The 19,275-nt window shown below is 42.1% G+C and overlaps 1 non-coding gene and 2 pseudogenes across 1 annotated transcript; 1 reads left to right on the top strand and 2 right to left on the bottom strand.

Annotated features, from left to right (window-relative positions):
* The first annotated feature begins 2,584 nt into the window (after positions 1-2,584).
* On the top strand, positions 2,585-8,487 carry LOC149117257 (protein mono-ADP-ribosyltransferase PARP12-like; annotated as a pseudogene).
* Positions 2,960-3,032, bottom strand: Trnas-gga (transfer RNA serine (anticodon GGA)). The gene has a single exon. It is a non-coding gene; the product is annotated as a tRNA-Ser (tRNA).
* A 7,311-nt stretch (positions 8,488-15,798) lies between the features above and the next one.
* LOC149117259 (uncharacterized) lies at positions 15,799-18,818 on the bottom strand (annotated as a pseudogene).
* Positions 18,819-19,275: the final 457 nt, after the last annotated feature.

The raw sequence follows: 19,275 nt of genomic DNA on the forward strand, positions 1-19,275 counted from the left end.
CGTTTTTCAAGCGCTTTGGGCCCTGAAACCGAGGAAAAAAATTAAATTGGCGAAAAACGAAATTCGCTTTGACTTGTAGCTTTCGAAAGGTGATTCGGGCGCTCGCATTTAGTGGTCGTGAAAAATTCGACAATTCATTTTCTTTCAAAATTCTTGGTATAGTTTGATAGCCAGCTCCATAAGCTTTAATTTGATATCCGGGTTTAGGTATCTACAGCTTAAACTACACGCGCTACATCGCTTGCGCGCGAGACACCCCTGAAGGTATACTGTAACCTTAACAGATTGATGCTTTGTGATTAACACTGCACAGTTATTTTGCATCAACGATCGCATTTGATACCCGATTAATTCGCTGGAATTTCAGTCGGTCGTTTTAGCGTTAAAGGCTTCTGCCGCCTTAGGAAAACAGTCGGAAAAAAAGAATATAATTTTATCGAATTTTACATTTTATAACCTTTCTATTGATATATAGTTTGTGGGGGTTTCATTCAAAACAGCGCGCGTACGAATTTTTTTCTGGAGGACACCCGCGAAGGTTTGAATTACCTTAAAAGTAGGCTTCTTAAAATTGTGGAGGCACGGTGGCCTCATGGTTAGTTCGCTTGGCTCCAAATCGAGCGGTTGTGGTTCGAATCCTGGCCAGGGTCATTGTGTTGTGTTCTTGGGCCAGACACTTTACTCTCACAGTGCTTCTCTCCACCCAGGTGAATAAATGGGTACTGATGAATTTAATGCAAGGAGTAACCATGCAATGGTCTAACATCCCATCCAGGGTGGAGTAGAAATACTACTTCATGGTACAGAAACCGGGATAAGCTCCGGCCTGATGAGCCACTTGGCTCATATACAGACTTTACCTTTTACCTTTTACCTTTTACCTTTTACCTTTTCCCCATCCCTCCCTGCTCGGGAAGGACCCATCTCAGTCAGCCTGCAGTGTATGCAAGGTGTTTTATTGGGTGCCAGTGAGCAATTGATTGTATATAGCAACCATTTTGAATTTGCAAAACTTGAAGAAGCAGCCTTTTCTTCGATGCAGTCCAATCTCTCTGCCTTGTGAAAGTTTAATTTAACAGGAGACTGGGCCATAGCTTGTAACATGAACCGAGACGATTGCCTCTGTCCAGTGGAAAATTTTGAATTTTTTTTTTTTTTTCAATATCCTAATTAGAAGCATATTATGAATTTTTTTTCCTGATTTTGCCTTGGAAATTTTCATTTTGTTCAGGCCCTGAGACACAGTAGAACAAATCATATCAGATTACTGTCAGAGGTTATAGGGTGAGGGGGAATAAACCTCAATCATGTGATACAGTATATGTGTTTTGTCAGTTTCGTTTCATTTCACCGACCAAAATCTTGTGAGTTGGATATTTTACGGTGTAATTTAAGCGTTTACGTTGTTATTTCTGTGTAATTGACTTCAAATCATTTAAAAAGTACTAAAAATGTCCAGAGCATGAGATAGGTGAGTGTCCGGAACAAGAGCTGTGAGTTTATGGAAGACGTGCAGAAGCAAAGGTCAGTGCATACGTAAGAGAAGCTTACGAAAACGTCAAAACATACGAAAAACATACGAATCGTCAAGTAAATGAACTTTGTTTTTTAACATGCGTTTTATTGCCATGTTTATCACCGCAGTTTGCGTGTTATTTCTTATCAAGAGAAGCTTAGCGCCAGGGATATGGCTAGCCTGCGGACAGGCTCCTGGCGAGGACGGAAAAAAATTCCGGCGAGCGCGAAACAGAAGAATCATGAGAACGAAGATCAGCGAAGCGATCGGAGCGGGACAGGGCTCACTGGGAGCCCCTTCGCAGGAGAAGGGATAGGGCTAAAATGGCGGCGTCGACAAAATCTGGATCGGACCGGACCGGATCACGTATCGGATCACGGACCGGATTACGGATCGGATCACAGAAAAAAAAATAAAGTTTTAAAGAAAAAAAAATAATAATAATAATAAATAAAAAATAAAAGTGGAAAACTAAAATATGTTAAATGAAAATAAGAATCCCCAATTTGACGCAATGACATGTTTATTACAGAGAACGACAAGAGGTCATTTAAAAAGCCACATAAGCGCCTAATTTACGACGAATTTAAATTGTAATGAACAGGCAGATGTAGTTATATTTGAACGTTAGTTGGCTTGAAGCTTGCGTAAACCTCCCATTCTCGTTCTTGAAATTGTTGTTAGTATCAGTACCTAATTCTCGGCTACATTTTCGTGTCAGATGTGAGCGTTACAGTTGGCGTTACAGTTAATGAGAAAACTTACGTACGAAAGCTTAAGGACATGACTTGCTTTAAAGGAGCTACGTCGCGATTTGCGCATCTTGAAAAAAACTAGCCTAGTTTTTCAAGTTCGTCATTTGCAGTCCTCGTTAATCTTTAGCGATCCTCATTCCGTTTTGATTTGTTCATGCCTCTTAAGTGTTTTCTATCCTAGAACACGATCATTTTAAGGTTTTATTCTATTTAAAGGCAACTCTTTACGACCCTAAAAATGACTCTAAAAATCGTGACGTAACTCCTAAAATGTTGTTTATTCTCGGGTTGCGTTATCGTTGACACTATCGATGTTATTATTATAATTTTTTGTAAAACAGCTATATTTCCTTGAAATACAAATGGTTTGTTTCGTTTTATTCCAGTGCGAAATGTCGTATTCCAAACTCACATCTTGTAAAAGTATAGACTTGTCTCAAAAACGGAAATTGTTTGAAATCATCAGGTGTTTAATATTTTTTTGGTTTTTAGTTTTTGTGCTTCGATTCATACGTTCGTCGTATTATTACCATGCTGACTCGTTTTATGACAGTTTACCTTTGATGCAAGTAAATATACGAAATATCATTCATCTGAACTGCGGAGAAAGATCTGAAGACATGATTGATCATCGCAATTATACACACAACTTGAGCAGTTGTGAAATTAAAGGCTGAAAAAAAAATTCAGGCCCGAACGGGACTCGAACCCATGACCTCTGCGATTCCGGTGCAGCGCTCTACCAACTAAGCTATCAAGCCAACTGGGAGCTGGTCACATTGTGAGTTCGTAATATACCCGTAGATGGTGAAGAGTGCAAGTGAATATACGAAATATCATATAGTTGAACTGCGGAAAAAGAGATGAAGACATGATTGATCATCACAATCAAAACCCAACAGCCTGAAAAAAATTCATCTGTGACCAGCTCCCAGTTGGCTTGATATTATAAAAGAATAAAGGAATATCAAACTGAATAACAATTAAATAAAACGTTATGCTCACAGTAGTCATTCTCGTGTAATTTGCTGAAGAAAATTTTGAATTTTAAATCTTGAATTTTGAATTTTGAAATTTTTTTCTTTGATCCGATCCGTGATCCGATCCGTTATCTGGTCCGTGATCCGATCCGTGATCCGGTCCGATCCTGCTTTTGTCGACGGCTCTAAAATGGTGTGACATAGCGTGATGGTTACATGACGCGTTTTCATGTCTTTCATGGCTCCCCAACCGTGACGGGACGGGACGCTTGCTGGCTCAAATCCCGGAAGTATTTTCTATTAGCTTCTATTATGTTAAATTCTGAAACAATCTATAAAGCAAAGCTAAGCCTTAGAACTGAAATGGAGGCGGGCACGCCAAAAACAGCACTGGAAGAATTTGTGAAGCTTCTCTTAGAAAATGGAGGGGAGCTGGAGCTGGAGTTGTTTCAGATTTTGGCGCGTTAGAGTTTGTGAAAAGGTTTCCGCGACTATTCACGGTCAGCCAGACCAGACAAAGGAAATCGAAAGTAATGGTGAAGTTGGATGTACCTCTACAGTTTTGTCCTCAAGCTGGAGAAACCGGTGGATGTACTGATAGAAGATGTGATCAGTTACATTTATGCCCTTTCTTTGTCAAAGAAAGCTGTAAATTTGGTGATAAATGTAAACGATCGCACGATTATCGCGACGAGCACACGATCCGTGTGGTGAGGCACTTCCGTCTTGATTTTCTTAGTTCCTCCCTTCTGCAGAAAATTCTGAAAATAATCGTAGACGAAGGCGAAATCCAGCGAGCTGCAGCAAATCGGTCCGTACCAGATATCTGCAAATTCTACAATAAAGGGGTGTGCAAGAAAGGCCAGCTTTGCCCGTGCCTGCATGTCTGCCAGCACTTTGTTTACGGTGATTGTAAATTCGGCGCGAAATGTAAGAGGGCTCATGATTTTTTTGATGATCATAATAGAACAGTTCTAGAAGAATATGATATGGACGGCATTGGTGTCCGTAGAGTGCTTCAGTGCCTGAAGGGGAGAGAGAGGAAGAGGACTTTGAGTGCTAGTTCTGATGGTGAGAATCGATAATAATTTCAATGGCATGTTTTATTCATGTTGATTCATTTGATGTTTCATTTTCTATCGCAAGTAGCTCAGTTTTTGATCGACCCTTTGACTATCATTGGGTTGGGGGCAGTTGGCAAACATTGCTGCTTGGTACTCTTCTCTCTCTCATCCTGTACCCACCAAATCACAATTTTAATTAAGATAATTAATTAACTGACTAATCAATGACTAAATATTTAATCAATGAAAATGCTACCTTTTTATTCCGTTTGGGGATTTTCTTCTCCAACTGCCAATAGCTAGCCTTCCCATTCCATCCCACCCATTTCAGTTCTACCCCCCCTCCCCGACCTCATGATACCCTTACCAATTATTTTTAATTATTGTCTTGTCCTGGAAAATGCTGCCTGTGGCCTCCTTTCACAGAAGGATTACTTTTACCATTTCCAAGGTTCATTACAATTGGCCAAAAAACAACTGATAAAGAATGCAAACAATGTCCCTAGCCACAAGATTAAAAGAGACTGTGCAGATTACCACAACAAGAACAAATGACAAAAGAGGTTTTAAAGTAGTGCAGGTCAGCTGTTCTGGTTTACACCGTCAACTCTGGCTCTCCGTCCATTTCAAAGTAGTAGTATAGTTTAGGGGTCAAATAAAGCGTAAGCCACACCCAGATTGGTCTGTGTAAGGGGTATAAATATTCCAATTTTCCAGTGAGCATCCCTGAACACATGACAGCCCCCTCCCCTCCCCCCACCAGGGTTTTTCCATCTGTCACCCCTCATTATTTTCTGGGACTCCTCAATTGTAAATTATTTTATTGATAATTCAAAATTAATTAAATATTTATTCTGCATTTTGTTGACCTCTTTCTATGTTTTGTCTTCATTTTTTGATTAGCAGAAGATACTACCCCTGTGCGAAGAAGTCTGGTACAAAGCCCAGTGAGGAATACTGGTGGTAACTTTCCGATGCCACCACCATCGATACAGAGATCAGGTTCCACTCACTCTCTACCAGAGATCTGTAAATTCTACAGCAAAGCAACCTGCAAAAAAGGTGAACAGTGCCACTGCCTATACGTGTGTGAGCATTTCATTACTGGTGATTGCAAATTTGGTGAAAAGTGTAAGAGAGAACACGATTTCTCGGATTCACACAATAGAAGAATTTTAAAAGAACATGATATGGGTAACATTAGTGAACTTAAAGTCCTGTAACGTCTCCGGACAAGAGAAAGGAAGCGAACTGTGAGCACAAGTTCTGATGGTGACAGGCCAGAACAGTTAATGTCTTCATCAGCAAACGCTATTGGTGTTCCTTCCATTCAAGCAAATAATAACACTGACAAGGATACTGAAATTTGTGGATTTAACTTACGTGGCAAATGTAACTATGGTAACAGCTGCATCCACCGTCATACAGAGCTACCTTATTTGTGGGAATTTGCTGTACAGGGTGATGACAAATGGGAGAGCTTTTCAAGTGACCTCAACATGATACTGGAGCGTGCTTACTGTGATGTCAAAAATGACATCTCAGAAACTGTGATGATTGAGGGTTCTGTTTGTCTTGCCCGTTTTCAAGACATGACTGCTGTTCCACTTGGCTCTGGAGCACTTGTTGGTATGTATCTGCTACATGGTAAATTTGAAAGCAAACAGGGGATTCAGAGTGGGTGAATGGGTTGCATCATAGAGACTGCCAGTGAGACTGCTATAGACCCTTTTCATAAATGGCTGCCAATTTAAAATTGTTTTGTATTCATTTAAATTAACCTCACTAAACTCGTTCGGGAGTAAAAATTCTTTTGAATTCACAAATCAAAAACAAGGTTAGTCAGGCTAATTTTAATACTTACAAAAGAATTTATAATTGGCAGCCATTTATGAAAAGGGTCTATATATATATCTTAACTCTATTTCCAGTATCCATGTGGTTTTAAGACCAGCTGAATACATATTAAGCAAGTCCCTCCTCAGCAGAAATGTATCATGACTGACCTTCCAAGGAAATGCTTATTAGGGATCATATAAAACCTACCTCCTAATGGGAGGGAAAGTTAAGTGACTAGAAGAAGTTCTACTAAAACCTACCTCCTGATTGTGATTGGAGGGAACGTTAAGTGACTACCGGTAAAAGGAGTTCTATTCCCTGTGTGTGATGTGAAAATCCATTGCAGGGCTACACCAACCCTAGCAGTAAATTTGCCAATACCCATGATTTTTACTCCCAGATGGAGAGAAGAAGCTCTGTGAGAGTGAAGTGTCTTTCCCAGGGCCATCACTCAAACCTGGGCCACTTAATTTGGAGTAACGCTAACCTGTAGGCCACTGCCTCTCCATAGGAGGGTGTCCACAAACTCTACCTGTCATTCCTTAAATAAAAATTGTATTGAAGGACCTGGGACACATTATTATCCTGTCTAGCAAGTAATGGGTCATTCCAGAAAGAAAAAAACACTCTCCATTAAAATTTCCAGTGAGCTTCCTGGGGGTGGATACAGATATTTCCTGGAACTGCACAATAATGTAGTGTTCATGTGTCCCCTTAAAGAAGGTCTCCCAAACTGTAGACAGTAGTTTACACCAGAGCCGATGTCTAACCAGTTCATCTTTGTTCTAGATATATCAGCTTCAAATGCTAAGTTTCCAAAGGTTCGAAGACTGTCCACCATATCCTCAGTAATTGCTGCAGCTGGCCATGTTTTTAGCACAAGATGGCAGTGGTATTGGAAAGATGAGAATGGCAAGTGGCAGTCATATGACGCTCCTGGTGATGAACATGCTGTCAACCCTACAAGCAGTCAGTGTTTTGAAAGAGACTATGTAGCAGGTACGATAACTGTACTGGTAAGGAAGTGGTTGATAAGATCAGTGAAAGCAGCTAGGAAGCAAATGGACTATTAAGAATTAAGCGAGGACACCATGAGTTATGTACTAAGGGGTGAAGAAATGACCTGAAAGATACAATATGGAAGGGAGTGCCAGATGAGTTTGTTCATGCTTGAATGTGTCAGTTATCTAACATATTGCTGCAATTCGTTTGCAGGAAAGGACAATCATGCATTTAGTGCAGGCCATCACCGCTACACTTTGCACTTTAAAGAATGGTGCCAACAGAACGATGTGCATAAAACCAAAAGACTTGTTAGAAGAAGACCTGGGAGTTTGTTTCCAAAGAGAACATGAAAGACATTGTTCAAAGGTAAATAAAGAATTCAAAATAATCAGTAACTTGGAAAAAGTGGAAGTGCCCGAGGGAAGTCCCATTTAAAAAATACAGGGGTGCTCAACGGTAATTTTGAAAAGAACCCCTAAGAGGTACCAAGATCCTCTTTTGTGGGCGTGGCTTGAATTTTTTTCACCCCTAAGAGGTACCAATTCTAAAACAACGCATTAACTGACACTTGCATAATTTTTAATAGCATTTAAGACGATTGTTTCGAATACCTTTTACTCGTACAGTTGATTATCAAATATCTTCTGTCATATTTTTTTTCCGCTCAATACCCTAAAAGGTACTGCAAAGCCCTCGAATTGGACCTTTTGAGCCTGAACACCCTAAGAGGTACTAAAACTCTCCCAGGGAGGGCGGCAGTGTTGCGTAGGTTGCAAAAAAAGAAAACAAATAAGCAGACAAAATAAGAAATGGTTTATTTCTCAAAAGAATATGATAATCATGATCTCTTGTTTTTCAATCAGACGGAGAGCAGCCGTCATGGCCGTTCCAACAAGCTCAGCTTCCACTGAATCAGAAAGTTTACCAATCCATTGGACGCCCATTCCTGAAGGCAAAGACTACTCCTGTGTGGTTTTGCAAACCATTTCTGATAAATACAAGAAGACTGAGAAAACATTTCAAGAGACCATGGATGGAAGTCACGAAATCATCGGGATCGAGCGAGTGCAGAACCCGGATTTGTGGATTCCATACATACAGTAAGTCGGTCAAGGGCCGGTCAGTTTGCAGGCTTTCATATTAGCTTATGTTCAGAAAAAAAATACTCATATTTCAGGACATGTTCTTTCAGTTGTTTACAGAGAGGTGCATAAGGCGGTTAAGTATTTCTTCCGAGGAAACTTTTCCAAAGGGACTTAGCAGCCTTCTCCTGCTACTACTTCCACAGAGCAACTACTTTCGCAGGGTTCGCCGCTATTTTCGAGGAGATTCACATACAACAATGAAACCGTTACTTTCGGAATCGATCCGAAACTTAACGCAACATTATTGCATTAACATACAGTATTAATAGTTAGTGTGATAAAATGCTTTCTCTGTCCTTTTTTCTTCGTTTGCAATTTGCAGAAGAAAAATCCGCATGGCTAAGAAATCTGGCAAAGAACCTGAGGAGCGGCAACTTTTCCATGGCACAAACCCCGAAACTGCCAAGGCCATCTGCCAGCAAGGGTTTGACCGGCGAATGTGTGGAAAACATGGCACATCTTATGGAAAGGGAAGTTATTTTGCTTGTAAAGCCAACTATTCACACCGTTATTCAAATCACGGTGTTTCTCGAGGTTGTAAGCAAATGTTCTTGGCTAGAGTAGTGGTGGGTTCTTACGCTAGAGGTGACAGTACCTGACTCGACCTCCACCTAAGGATCCGTCGAAGCCAAATGTGTTGTACGATTCGTGCTGCGATAACACAGCTAATCCAGCATTGTTTGTCATCTTTGAAAACGGGCAGTCTTATCCTGAGTTCTTGATCACATACCTGTGATCTGGACCTTTTGCTGTCATACGGTACCGTACCGTACCGTACCGCAATAGCGTAACGTAACGTATCATACCGTAAAGTACTGTAACGCACCACTGTTACGTTACGTGTTTTACAATATTTGAAGTTATTTTCATATGTTTCTAAGAACTTTCACATAGTCTAGGTTTTCTTAGTTTTAGGTAGAAATTTACCAATTATGATAACTTTAGATAATGTACCCGAGAGAACAACTCTTGGTTTAGGTTTTAGACAATCCTTAATAAAGGCCACTCATTGCGTAACTTCATTCTAACACAGGGAAAAGGCGCACTGAGTTGCGGGTTATATAATAAGTGCATTTTCCAGAGGAAAAAAATATTCATGTCGTGTACTGCAACTCTGGTATTGTATTTAACACCGATAAATGAAGCAAAATTGAAGAAAAACGTGCGACAGTACTTGAAAAGACATTCGATTGACAAACGTTGCTAGCCTGCTAGCCTATTTGATAGCTATATAGCTAGGGATAGGACACTTGGTAGGTAAGCGCAGATTGTTAGTTGACCGTTTTCTAAATCTATCAATACTATAAAGATTTCAAATGTCGAAGTTGTCGAAAAACAAGAATTTATTTTTGCTATTATCCATAATCGTACATACTTGTGTTTGTGATGTCTTAGGGTTCATTTGAACATTACCCCGTAAACGTAACCAAAATGAAAAGTTATGAAAAAAGCAGAAAAAAAAAACAACAAAAAAGAAACAAATCTAAAACCAAAAACAGTAAAAGAAAGGTCTCAGTTGTCAGCTTGCTGCATTTATGAACTAGAAATTTTAGGTAAGAGGTGAAAGCAAAAAGGTAACTACCATTCACTCCAGTTGTCTGTGTGAATGGAAAGGAAACCGGCGGGCTGTAATCAGTCGTGGGTGAATGTTTTGATTGGACGGAGTCATACATCACCTGTTGTTGAACCAAATTTACGTTTCTTGTTCGATGCACTTTACTGGCTTGAAAGTTGTGTGCATCATGCAAGCGCGCTAGTAGTTTTATTGTCGATAACTAAATTTTCAAGTTTTGGAACCTTGTCGTCAAACACTTGCTGCACACAATAGTTGATTGGTTTAATACAGTCGCCGGATAACATTTTATGATCAGTCTTAGGACTTCCAACTGAACGACAGCAATTTTTGCGGAAAGTCTCGGTATTTTGGCCCTAAGAAACTTATTGGTAGGCAGCAGCATGCAGTACAGTAGACTTCAGATTTCATGTTGTATGAACGCTTTCAAAAAGTGTTAGTTACACAGCAATCATGTCGAGTGAGAGGTGCAATGGCTTAGTGATCAGTACTTTAAACTCTGGATCCAAAGATCTTGCTTTGAGCCCGGTCGGGTCATTGTGTTGTGTTCCTGGGCAAGGCACGTAACTCTCACAGTGCCTGTCTCCACCCAAGAGAGCCAATGGGTACTGGGGTATGGTTGGGATAACTAACCAAAATGTTAGAGGTAGTGACATGGGATGGCCATCTGGGGCCCCTTTCTCGAAAGTCCCGGTAGCTACCGGTCCCGAAAAGCTTTTTGTTGTTTGCCGTTTCTACATCCAAGATCTAGGTATTAATAGTTTTGACATTCACACAACAAAAATGTCAGGAAACGAAACAGAATTGACTGGTTTTTGAGCTAAAACCCGCAGTACTATTCCTGAGATTTATATCTTAAAATTCGGCTACGGATCCGTTAAGTTACCGAGCCTTTCGAGAAACGAGCCCCTTGGTAATTTAATTAATGATTGTGGCTATAGTATCCTGTAACAGCGAGTGCTTCTACCGAAGCCGGAGTTAAATGCCCCTTTCATCAGAAAAGAAAACAAATAAACAAAAAACAAATGAGACAAAGAAAAAAAAAAGCTTCAATAGAAAAAAAAAAAAGAAATCCCACTGAGTAACATTACTTAGAGCTTGTAGGAACTCGAAGAAAAACGTCAAAACGGTAGTGGAGGTATTTATAGTTATTCAAGGAAGGAAAAGGAAAATTAGATAGTATTAAAACTGAGCCATTATGGCATGTAAGACGTACCTTCTGTAGCAAATACTCGGTATCATGATATAGTTAAAGTCTGATTAGATAACACAGAAGAGAACCAGAAAGTAAAACCCGTCTCACTTGTAGCGAGTCTAGAGCCAGGATTGGTGTGAAATTTTCGAAGTCCGGACCATCAAAGGCCAATGTTGAAAAGACTCGGTCTAAAGACAATGAATTATTTTTTACCTCTTTCAGACTTTTTGAAGTTATATTCGCATTTTCGTTTATACTTTTTTTTTTTTTTCGACTGGCTTATTGTTCAAAGCAGAAAGCCCAAGAGTTAAGTTACACAATGGAATCAACCCGGTATTAGGGACATCGTCTTTATTACGAGACGGGTATCTACAACTTTGGTCACAAGGGTTGGAAAACGTCATTCTATATGCATTTTGCCGTACGCCACTCCTGTACAACGATGACAAAGCACTTTCATTTGACACAAACTTGCATTTTACCATTTTCCAACATTGAAAGGGGAAATGAGGGTGCTGACACTTATTCTGAAGGTATTACGGTTATGATTTCATGTTTTTGCATATTTTCCAACACAATTTGTCCATGGTTGTGGGTATACTGTAGAAGTAGTGAAGATTTAGTTCTATTTTCCATGGCATTTCGTCCTATTAGTAAAACGGGTTTTGTTTTTACGCTCGTAGATAGATTTAGTGTTTTTCAAGTTTTGATGAAGATGTCTGTTTTATATCTCGTCTGAATGTGAGGGATTCAAATGTTGTTCTCTCTTCTCAGTTATTTTTTAGTGTAATTTTTAACAACGATTATTTAGCATGCATAAACAAGCAAAAACTAACGATAAAACACAACGTTTCGGTGTCTTCATGACGCCATTGTCGAGGTAATGAAAAATAAGAAATGCAAATTCTGCGAATTAATAAGGGTGTATGTATTCCTTATTTTCCAATAACTTGACAATGGTGTCATGAAGATACCGGAACGTTGGTTTGTATCGCCAGTTTTTAGTTGCATTTTTGGTGTTAAAACACAACGAAATACTCATTTGTAATGTAGATGACAATAAAGTCAATAAAATTAATTCGTGTTATAAATGGTAAACGCTGTACTATATATCGAGTTCAATTTACACTAAATTAAAGGAAGGGAATTTAGACCTGAAACAAATTCCAACCAGGATTCTTATGTAAATGTAAATGTAAATGCAAATTTAATGTCAAACACAGGGAGTGCTCGCGCGATCACCCGAGCCAGAGGCTCATGATAAAGTGCCTGACAATAATCCAAATCGAATTGGAATTTAGAAATGTTGTTTTTTTGAGGAGAGGGGAAAACCAGAGTACCCGGAGAAAAACCTCTCGGAGCAAGGAAGAGAACCAACAACAAACTCAACCCACATATGACGCCGGGTCCAGGAATCGAACCCGGGACACAATGGTGGGAGGCGAGCGCTCTCACCACTGCGCTAACCCTGCTCCCTGCTCCCCACCTGCGCCTGGTTGTTCAAGATTTTTTACTGTCCAAAACCTTTACGACTTAAGAATGTCAAGCAATTCCTTTCTATACTGAATTACCCAGAAAATAATAAGCACTTGAGACCGTCCCAGATGATTATTTTGTCCCTTCACCCTACCCCTTCCCGATTTTGGGCAAAAAAGTTCTTCATTTGCACCCCCTCCGACTAACCCCTTTTACAACCTTTTCGCCTGCATTTTGCTGAATGCGCGCGCTCCTTTTCGTCAATTATTACTTAATTATGACGAAAGTTTTTGCTTATGCCGTCACAATGGACGCCAAGCCTTGTACGAGAAAGAGACAGAACTTTGCATCTTTAAACCATTCAGAGTTAAAAACAACTCGAATCGAAGAAGTTCTAAAAATCAACTTTTCCTTCGAACAGTCCGGAATATCCCGATAAATTAGGACATCTGTGATGTCACGAAACTCACGTTTCAACCAGTGAGAATGCGTGTTTTGATTGGAGTGTTGTGTTTCACAACAAACCAAGAGATTCAAGATGGCGGACAAAGAGAGTCGCGAATACTTTCCAATGCCATGAATGCGGGCTTTCAGGAGGTATATATTTATCTCGAATTGAGTTAAATACTGTCCAAATTATAAAATTAAAGGAAAGTTTGTGTTCGCGTTCCATGTCACAGACAATTCTGCCCAGGTAACGATTATCCTCGGACCGAAGGAAGCACCACAGAACGCAACTGCAATGCGGGCCACGTTTGACGAGCTGCTGTTATCATTCTTTGGAAAGAGACCGAACAATCGGTAAGCATCTTTACTCTGCATTTTTCCAAGCACAGAAATGATCGATATGAGAACTGAGGCTTTCCTCTTATCTAGGGATTATCGGGCCGAAATCGACAGCACGCGCGTGTTCTTATATGCTAGCAAAGATAAATTGTAGATGTCCCAAATGTTATACGTTTCGGCTAAATCGAGGAAATGAAATGATTCTTGATTGCCCCGGCTGTCAAACGAAATTGGCGGAAAAATTCGATGAAATGCGAAATGGCGACCACTTCTCCGTCCGTTAGTGATTTAACAGCATTTAGGAAGATTTCAAAAGGTAAGGACTCACTGTATATGATCGTATAACATTGTCGGGCGGTACAGACGACTCAAACAATATCGAGAGCTCAATGAACACAGTCTTTATTCCCGAGCTTGACAACGAGGACTTCGTGTTACAACAACAACATGATCTGGGGAGCCCGGATGTAGTTTCCCTCAGGGAGGGCCTAGGTACAAGTGACAGGCCAACATCCCCCCTTCTTTGAAAAAAAAATAGTAATAATAAATAAAACAGAATAAAGTAGGCAATATTAGCCTTATATTAGATTCTGTTCTGACTGTTATCATGGAAGGTTCTGCAACCGTGCTGTTATGCAGCGCAAACGTTAATGGCAGGCATTACTTGAGTTCAAAGTCTTTGAACCTAGTTGGTGGTTTGATGAGTCTTGTGCGTGTTCTCACTTCGGGTTGGTGATCCCTGGGCGGTTCTTGGATTGTAGCAAGGGGTGTGTCGGTAGGCGGCTCACTTTGGCCGGTATCTGGTGTGCTGAGTTCTTGTGGTTGTGGCGGGGAAGAGGTGTCGAGATCAGGGCCGCTGTTACTGGTGTCCGACGAGGGAGGTGGTTGCTGTTTAGGCTGATTAGTGGGCATGTTCAGCTCTGATCCTAGAGGATTGTAGTGATGTGCAAGACTCTGTCCTGGTCGAGGCAGGAGTGTAGGTGGAGTGCAGGGTGGTGTTGGGGGAGGAGGAGGTGCTGCACGCCTGATGTGTATCCGATTTCGTCGAATGGTACTGTGGGGCGTTTGTATGGTGTAAGATCTTGAGTGGCGTTTTTCAGCGACACGGCCATACGCCCATGGGTTGCCTGGTTTGCTTGTCGGTGGTCGTGCATACACAAATTCACCAATGTTGATTATGTTGTGCTCTGGACCCGCTGTCTTGTCATAGTGAGCTTTACTGGCCTTGCGTTTGGCTTTGATTTCTGCTGATACAGTGTCACGGTTGATTAACATGGGCTCGAGAAGGTGGTCAGGTGTTGGGAGCGTCGTGCGTGTCCGGCGGCTCACCATGCGTTGGGCCGGAGAGTAGGTGTGGCCCTTTGGTGGTGTGTTTCTGTAGTTGAGCAAGGCGATTTGGAAGTCATCTGATTTCTTTAGCATTGACTCTGATACTTTCACTGCTGCCTCTGCTCGACCGTTGCCTTGGGAGTGGTAGGGACTTGAAGTGGTATGTTTGAACCCGTACAGAGAGGCAAAGTCCATGTAATCCTGTCCATGTGAATTGTGGTCCGTTGTCTGTGTGGCAGATATGTGGAACGCCAAACCTGGCAAAATGAGCTTTGGTTTTGTTAATGACTGATGTTGCCAAAGTGTCGTCAAGTTCATCCACTTCGATCTAGTCAGAAAAATGGCACACTGTTACAAGGTAGGCTTTCTTTCTGTGCATGAAGATGTCTTGGCTGATGATCTGCCATGGTAGTGTTGGAATCGGGAGTGATCTCATAGGTTCTTTTGTTGACTTTGATCCATACTGTGCGCAGGTACTGCAGTTGTTGCACATATCAAAAACTGCTTATCTCATCCCGGGCCAGAATAGTACTTCTCGTGCCATGCGTACATTTGACTCAGGACCAAAGTGGTTTGCATGGATTTTCAGCAGCATTTCAGCTTGCATGGACTGCGGTATCATGACTTGTGCGCCTTTGTATATGAGGCCATTGTCAGTGGTTAGCTCGTCTCTGTAGGTCCAGTATGCTCGTAGTGGTTGTGGTAGCTGCTTTCTGTCATCTGGCCAGCCTTGGGCGATTGTGGCCATTAACTTGGAGAGGTGTTCATCCTTTTTGGTCTCGTCGCGTAGGCGAGATTCGGTGGTTCCTGTGAGGCGAGGGTTGTGGATATCGGATTCCTCTGTGAGTTCGGTCCTGAATACTTCAAAGTCTGTGACCCTGGCATGTACTGGGGTAAGCAGTGCTGCTCTCGAAAGAGTGTCTGCCAGGTACAGTGAGGTTCCTTTCTTGTATTTGATGGTGAAGCGGTATCTCTGCAGTCTCATTAGCATTTTCTATAGCCGTGCTGGGGCTTTATGGAGAGGCTTTTTGCAGATGGTCTCAAGTGGCTGGTGGTCGGTGTGAACTTCTATGTCAGATTTGCCATAGAGCCAGTGGTCAAATTTTCCAAATGCATTACAAATGGCCAGGCACTCTTTTTCGATTTGGGAGTATCGTTGCTCTGTTGCGTTGAGGCTGTTTGATGTGTATGCTACAGGTTGGAGGCGTCCTTCACTATTGGGCTGAAGAAGAGAACCGCCGAGGCCTTCTTCACTTGCATCGACTTGAAGTGTGACCGGTTTACTGAGGTCATAGTATTGGAGCACTGGTGCAGTGGAAATGAGGTGTTTGGCTTTGTTAAATGCGTCATCTTGTGCTTGTGCCCACATAAAGGGGGTATCTGACTTGGTGAGTTGGGTGAGAGGTCGGATAGTGGTGCTGAGGTTCGGACAATAGGGTGAGAGATAGTTGGCCATTCCTACGAATCGCTGAACACCTGCTTTGTTTCGGGGTGGGGCCATTTCTGAGATTGCTGCTATCTTGTCTGGGTCTGCTTGCATTCCTCGATCAGTTATGACATTGCCCATGAATTTGACTTGTTTTAGTTTGAACTGTAGTTTGCTCTGGTTTAATTTTATGTTCTTTTTTGAGCAGCGCTCCATAAGCGCGACAAGACGGCGGTCATGATCTTTCTCAGCTTCTTGGTAGGTTGTTTCGTCTCCAAAGACAAGTATATCATCTGCGATGCATAATACTCCATCAAGACCCTCTAGAGCTGACATGAGGCGCTTTTGAAATTCCTCAGGGGCGCTTGATATGCCAAATGGCAGGCGGAGCCATCGGTATCTCCCATAGGACGTGTGCATTGTCGTCATCAGTGACGATTCTTCATCAAGGGGTACGTGTAGAAAACCTTCTCTGACATCAACTAGTGAGAAATATTTGGCATGGCAGAGTTTATGGAGTTGTTCAGACAGTGTTGGCATTTGATACACTGGTCTGAGAATACCTTTATTGACTGTCTGACTGGGGTCAATGCAGATTCTTGTGTTCTTTGGTGTCTCTTTAATGACTTCATTGGAGCACTACGAGGTGGGTTCCTCTACTTTCTTTATGATACCAGCTGCAGCGTATCTGTCAAGGGCTTCCTTTTCTTTGATGCGTTTCGCCACAGGGATTCGATGTATTGACATTTGTACTGGTGACACGTCAGCTTTTACTTCAAAATGAACTGGGGGTCCCAGGCAGCCAAGACCTTCAAAGTTTTCAGGATACTGTTTGAGTATGTCTTCCTTTGTGAGTTTCCCGGGTGGGGCCAGGCGTCTTTTGGAAGGGATCATTATAGGTTTAGAAGGTGAGGGCGTTGCTGGGTCACCGTATGGGCTGGCACTGTTGGGTTGGTCAGGGTGGCCGCCTTTTGCTCCATTTAGTGTGCTGTTGGTTTGAGTTGTTGGGGTGCCTGGGTCTGGATTGGTTTGTGATGAGCTGGCGGGGTAGGCAGGGGCTCTCTTGCCTGACGAGTCTTTTACTGCTGATGTGAGTGAAAATATTTCGTTTGCCCTGATGGTGATGAGCCCCAGTGCCTCCCAGTCGGAGCCAGAGAAAAGGGCTGGTTTGTTCATCATGACATCTCTAGGAAGTATCTGGAATGTGAGCGATTCGTATCTTTTGTTTCTTTCGCACAGAAGGTCAATCTGCCCAAGTGGTTTCAGCGGCTGGGAGTCGCCATAGGGGTGTAGTAGGTAGGGTGACTTTCTAAGCTTCATGTTTGGCATGAGCCTGAGAAGAGTATCTTCAGACAAGGTATTGCAGGTGGCGGCGGTGTCTATCTGGAATGTCGCTGGGGTAAATTTGTTCCCAGTTGCAGACATGGGCAGTGTAACAAAGTACTTTTTCTTTGCGTGGTTTGTGTGGATGCTGTGTATTTGCCGTGTTTCCAGGGAGTAGCACTGTTCTTCGTAGTCATCAGTGTAGTATTCCACAGGGTGGTGATCATTTGCCGTCTGCAGCAGATGTATGTTTTATTCACGAGGGGGGTTTGGTTGGGACCGGCCGCGAGGTGCTCTGTGGCCTCGACCCCTGCCCTGAGCTTGCCATTGGGTAGTTCTCCGTGGTTGTTCTTGTTGAGGGGGACCTGTCTCGAGACAGACTCTGGAGAAGTGGTCGTTAATGCCACACAGTGCAGGTTTTACCATTTGCAGGGCATGTTTTCCAAGGGTGGGGTCCACGTCGGTCTCCGTACCAAAAGCAGGTTCCAGGCTCCCGCTTTAGTTTCATTTGTTTGTGGCTTATCCAATTTACTTGTTCCTCAATTCCTTTTGCGGCGTCTGTAATGAGTTTGTTGGCTTTTTGGGCTGACTCGAGGGCCTTGGCTTCGGCGACGACGTCTTGCATGTTCTTAGGCATTCCATCCGACTTTAAATGCGTTTTTAGTAACTCAGCTCTCATTGTGCCATCGTGCAAGCCAAAAACGCATTTGTCGCGGCACATTCCGTCTGTCAGTGTATTATACGAGCACAGGCTGCCCGCCTGTCTGACCTTAACTTCCCATTCTTGAACAGATTCGTGTGGGCTTTGTTGAGTGTTCCAGAATTTAAATCTGTCTGCCAGTAGGGAGCTTACGATAGATCCAGTGTAATGAAGTCGTAATCTGTCCATCCAGATCCATGGTTTTTTCTGATCATCAGCTGTTATCTGGGGTTCGATTGTGTAACGGATCACCTGCAAAGCTTCGTCCGGCATTGACGATCGGAGCGGTGGTATTTCCAATAACGGTTTCTTGTAGTAATCTGCTCTCTCTGTCTCGGGATTTTTCGCCAAGTTTCTGTAGTCGGCTTGGATACAGTAGTCGTGGAATCTGAGTTCGAAGTTCTTGAAATTTTCTGACATATTCCCCCCGAGTTTCAATTCGGGTCGCTTGAGGTTCGCCATCGCTGTTTGACGAGTCGGCTGTGGTCGTTAAATTCGCTAAATGTACGTTTACTCTCCGTGAATGTTTCTCTTGTCGATTTATCGGATCGATCCCACTTCTGACACCATGTCGGGCGGTACAGACGACTCAAACAATATCGAGAGCTCAATGAACACAGTCTTTATTCCTGAGCTTGACCACGAGGACTTCGTGTTACAACAACAGCATGATCTGGGGAGCCCGGATGTAGTTTCCCTCAGGGAGGGCCTAGATACAAGTAACACGCCAACAACATCTTAGGTAAATAACGTTGAAGTAGAGCAAATATTTTCATGATTCCTATAATGTAAACCTATAAAAGCAAAAAGGTTTCTAGGTAAGCTTAAACTTACATTTAAGCTAAGGTCATTTGAAGATGTCTTGCCGGTTTTTCATTTCAAGCGCGGTCGTAGCTAGACAAATATTGCCACTGAGACAATATTAGAAGAAGATGCTTTATTTATTTATTTATTTATTTATTTATTTATTTAATAGCATCATACGGGAACTTGAAATAAATTAGCCTGAATAAATTCCAAATTTTTACCGTCGTAAGTGCCTCGGTGCGGCCTTGCTTCAAGGTAAGCTAAGAAGACTTACGCCGCGCCTTAAGCTTGGCGTCGGGAAGACTTTCCTGTAGTGTGTGTCTTGTCCTCTAAAGTACTTTATGATCGTTGTAGAA

Source organism: Orbicella faveolata, unplaced genomic scaffold (genome assembly GCF_042242905.1).
Source record: "Orbicella faveolata isolate gen_17 unplaced genomic scaffold, um_ofav_v1 contig_12, whole genome shotgun sequence".
NCBI lineage: Eukaryota > Metazoa > Cnidaria > Anthozoa > Scleractinia > Merulinidae > Orbicella > Orbicella faveolata.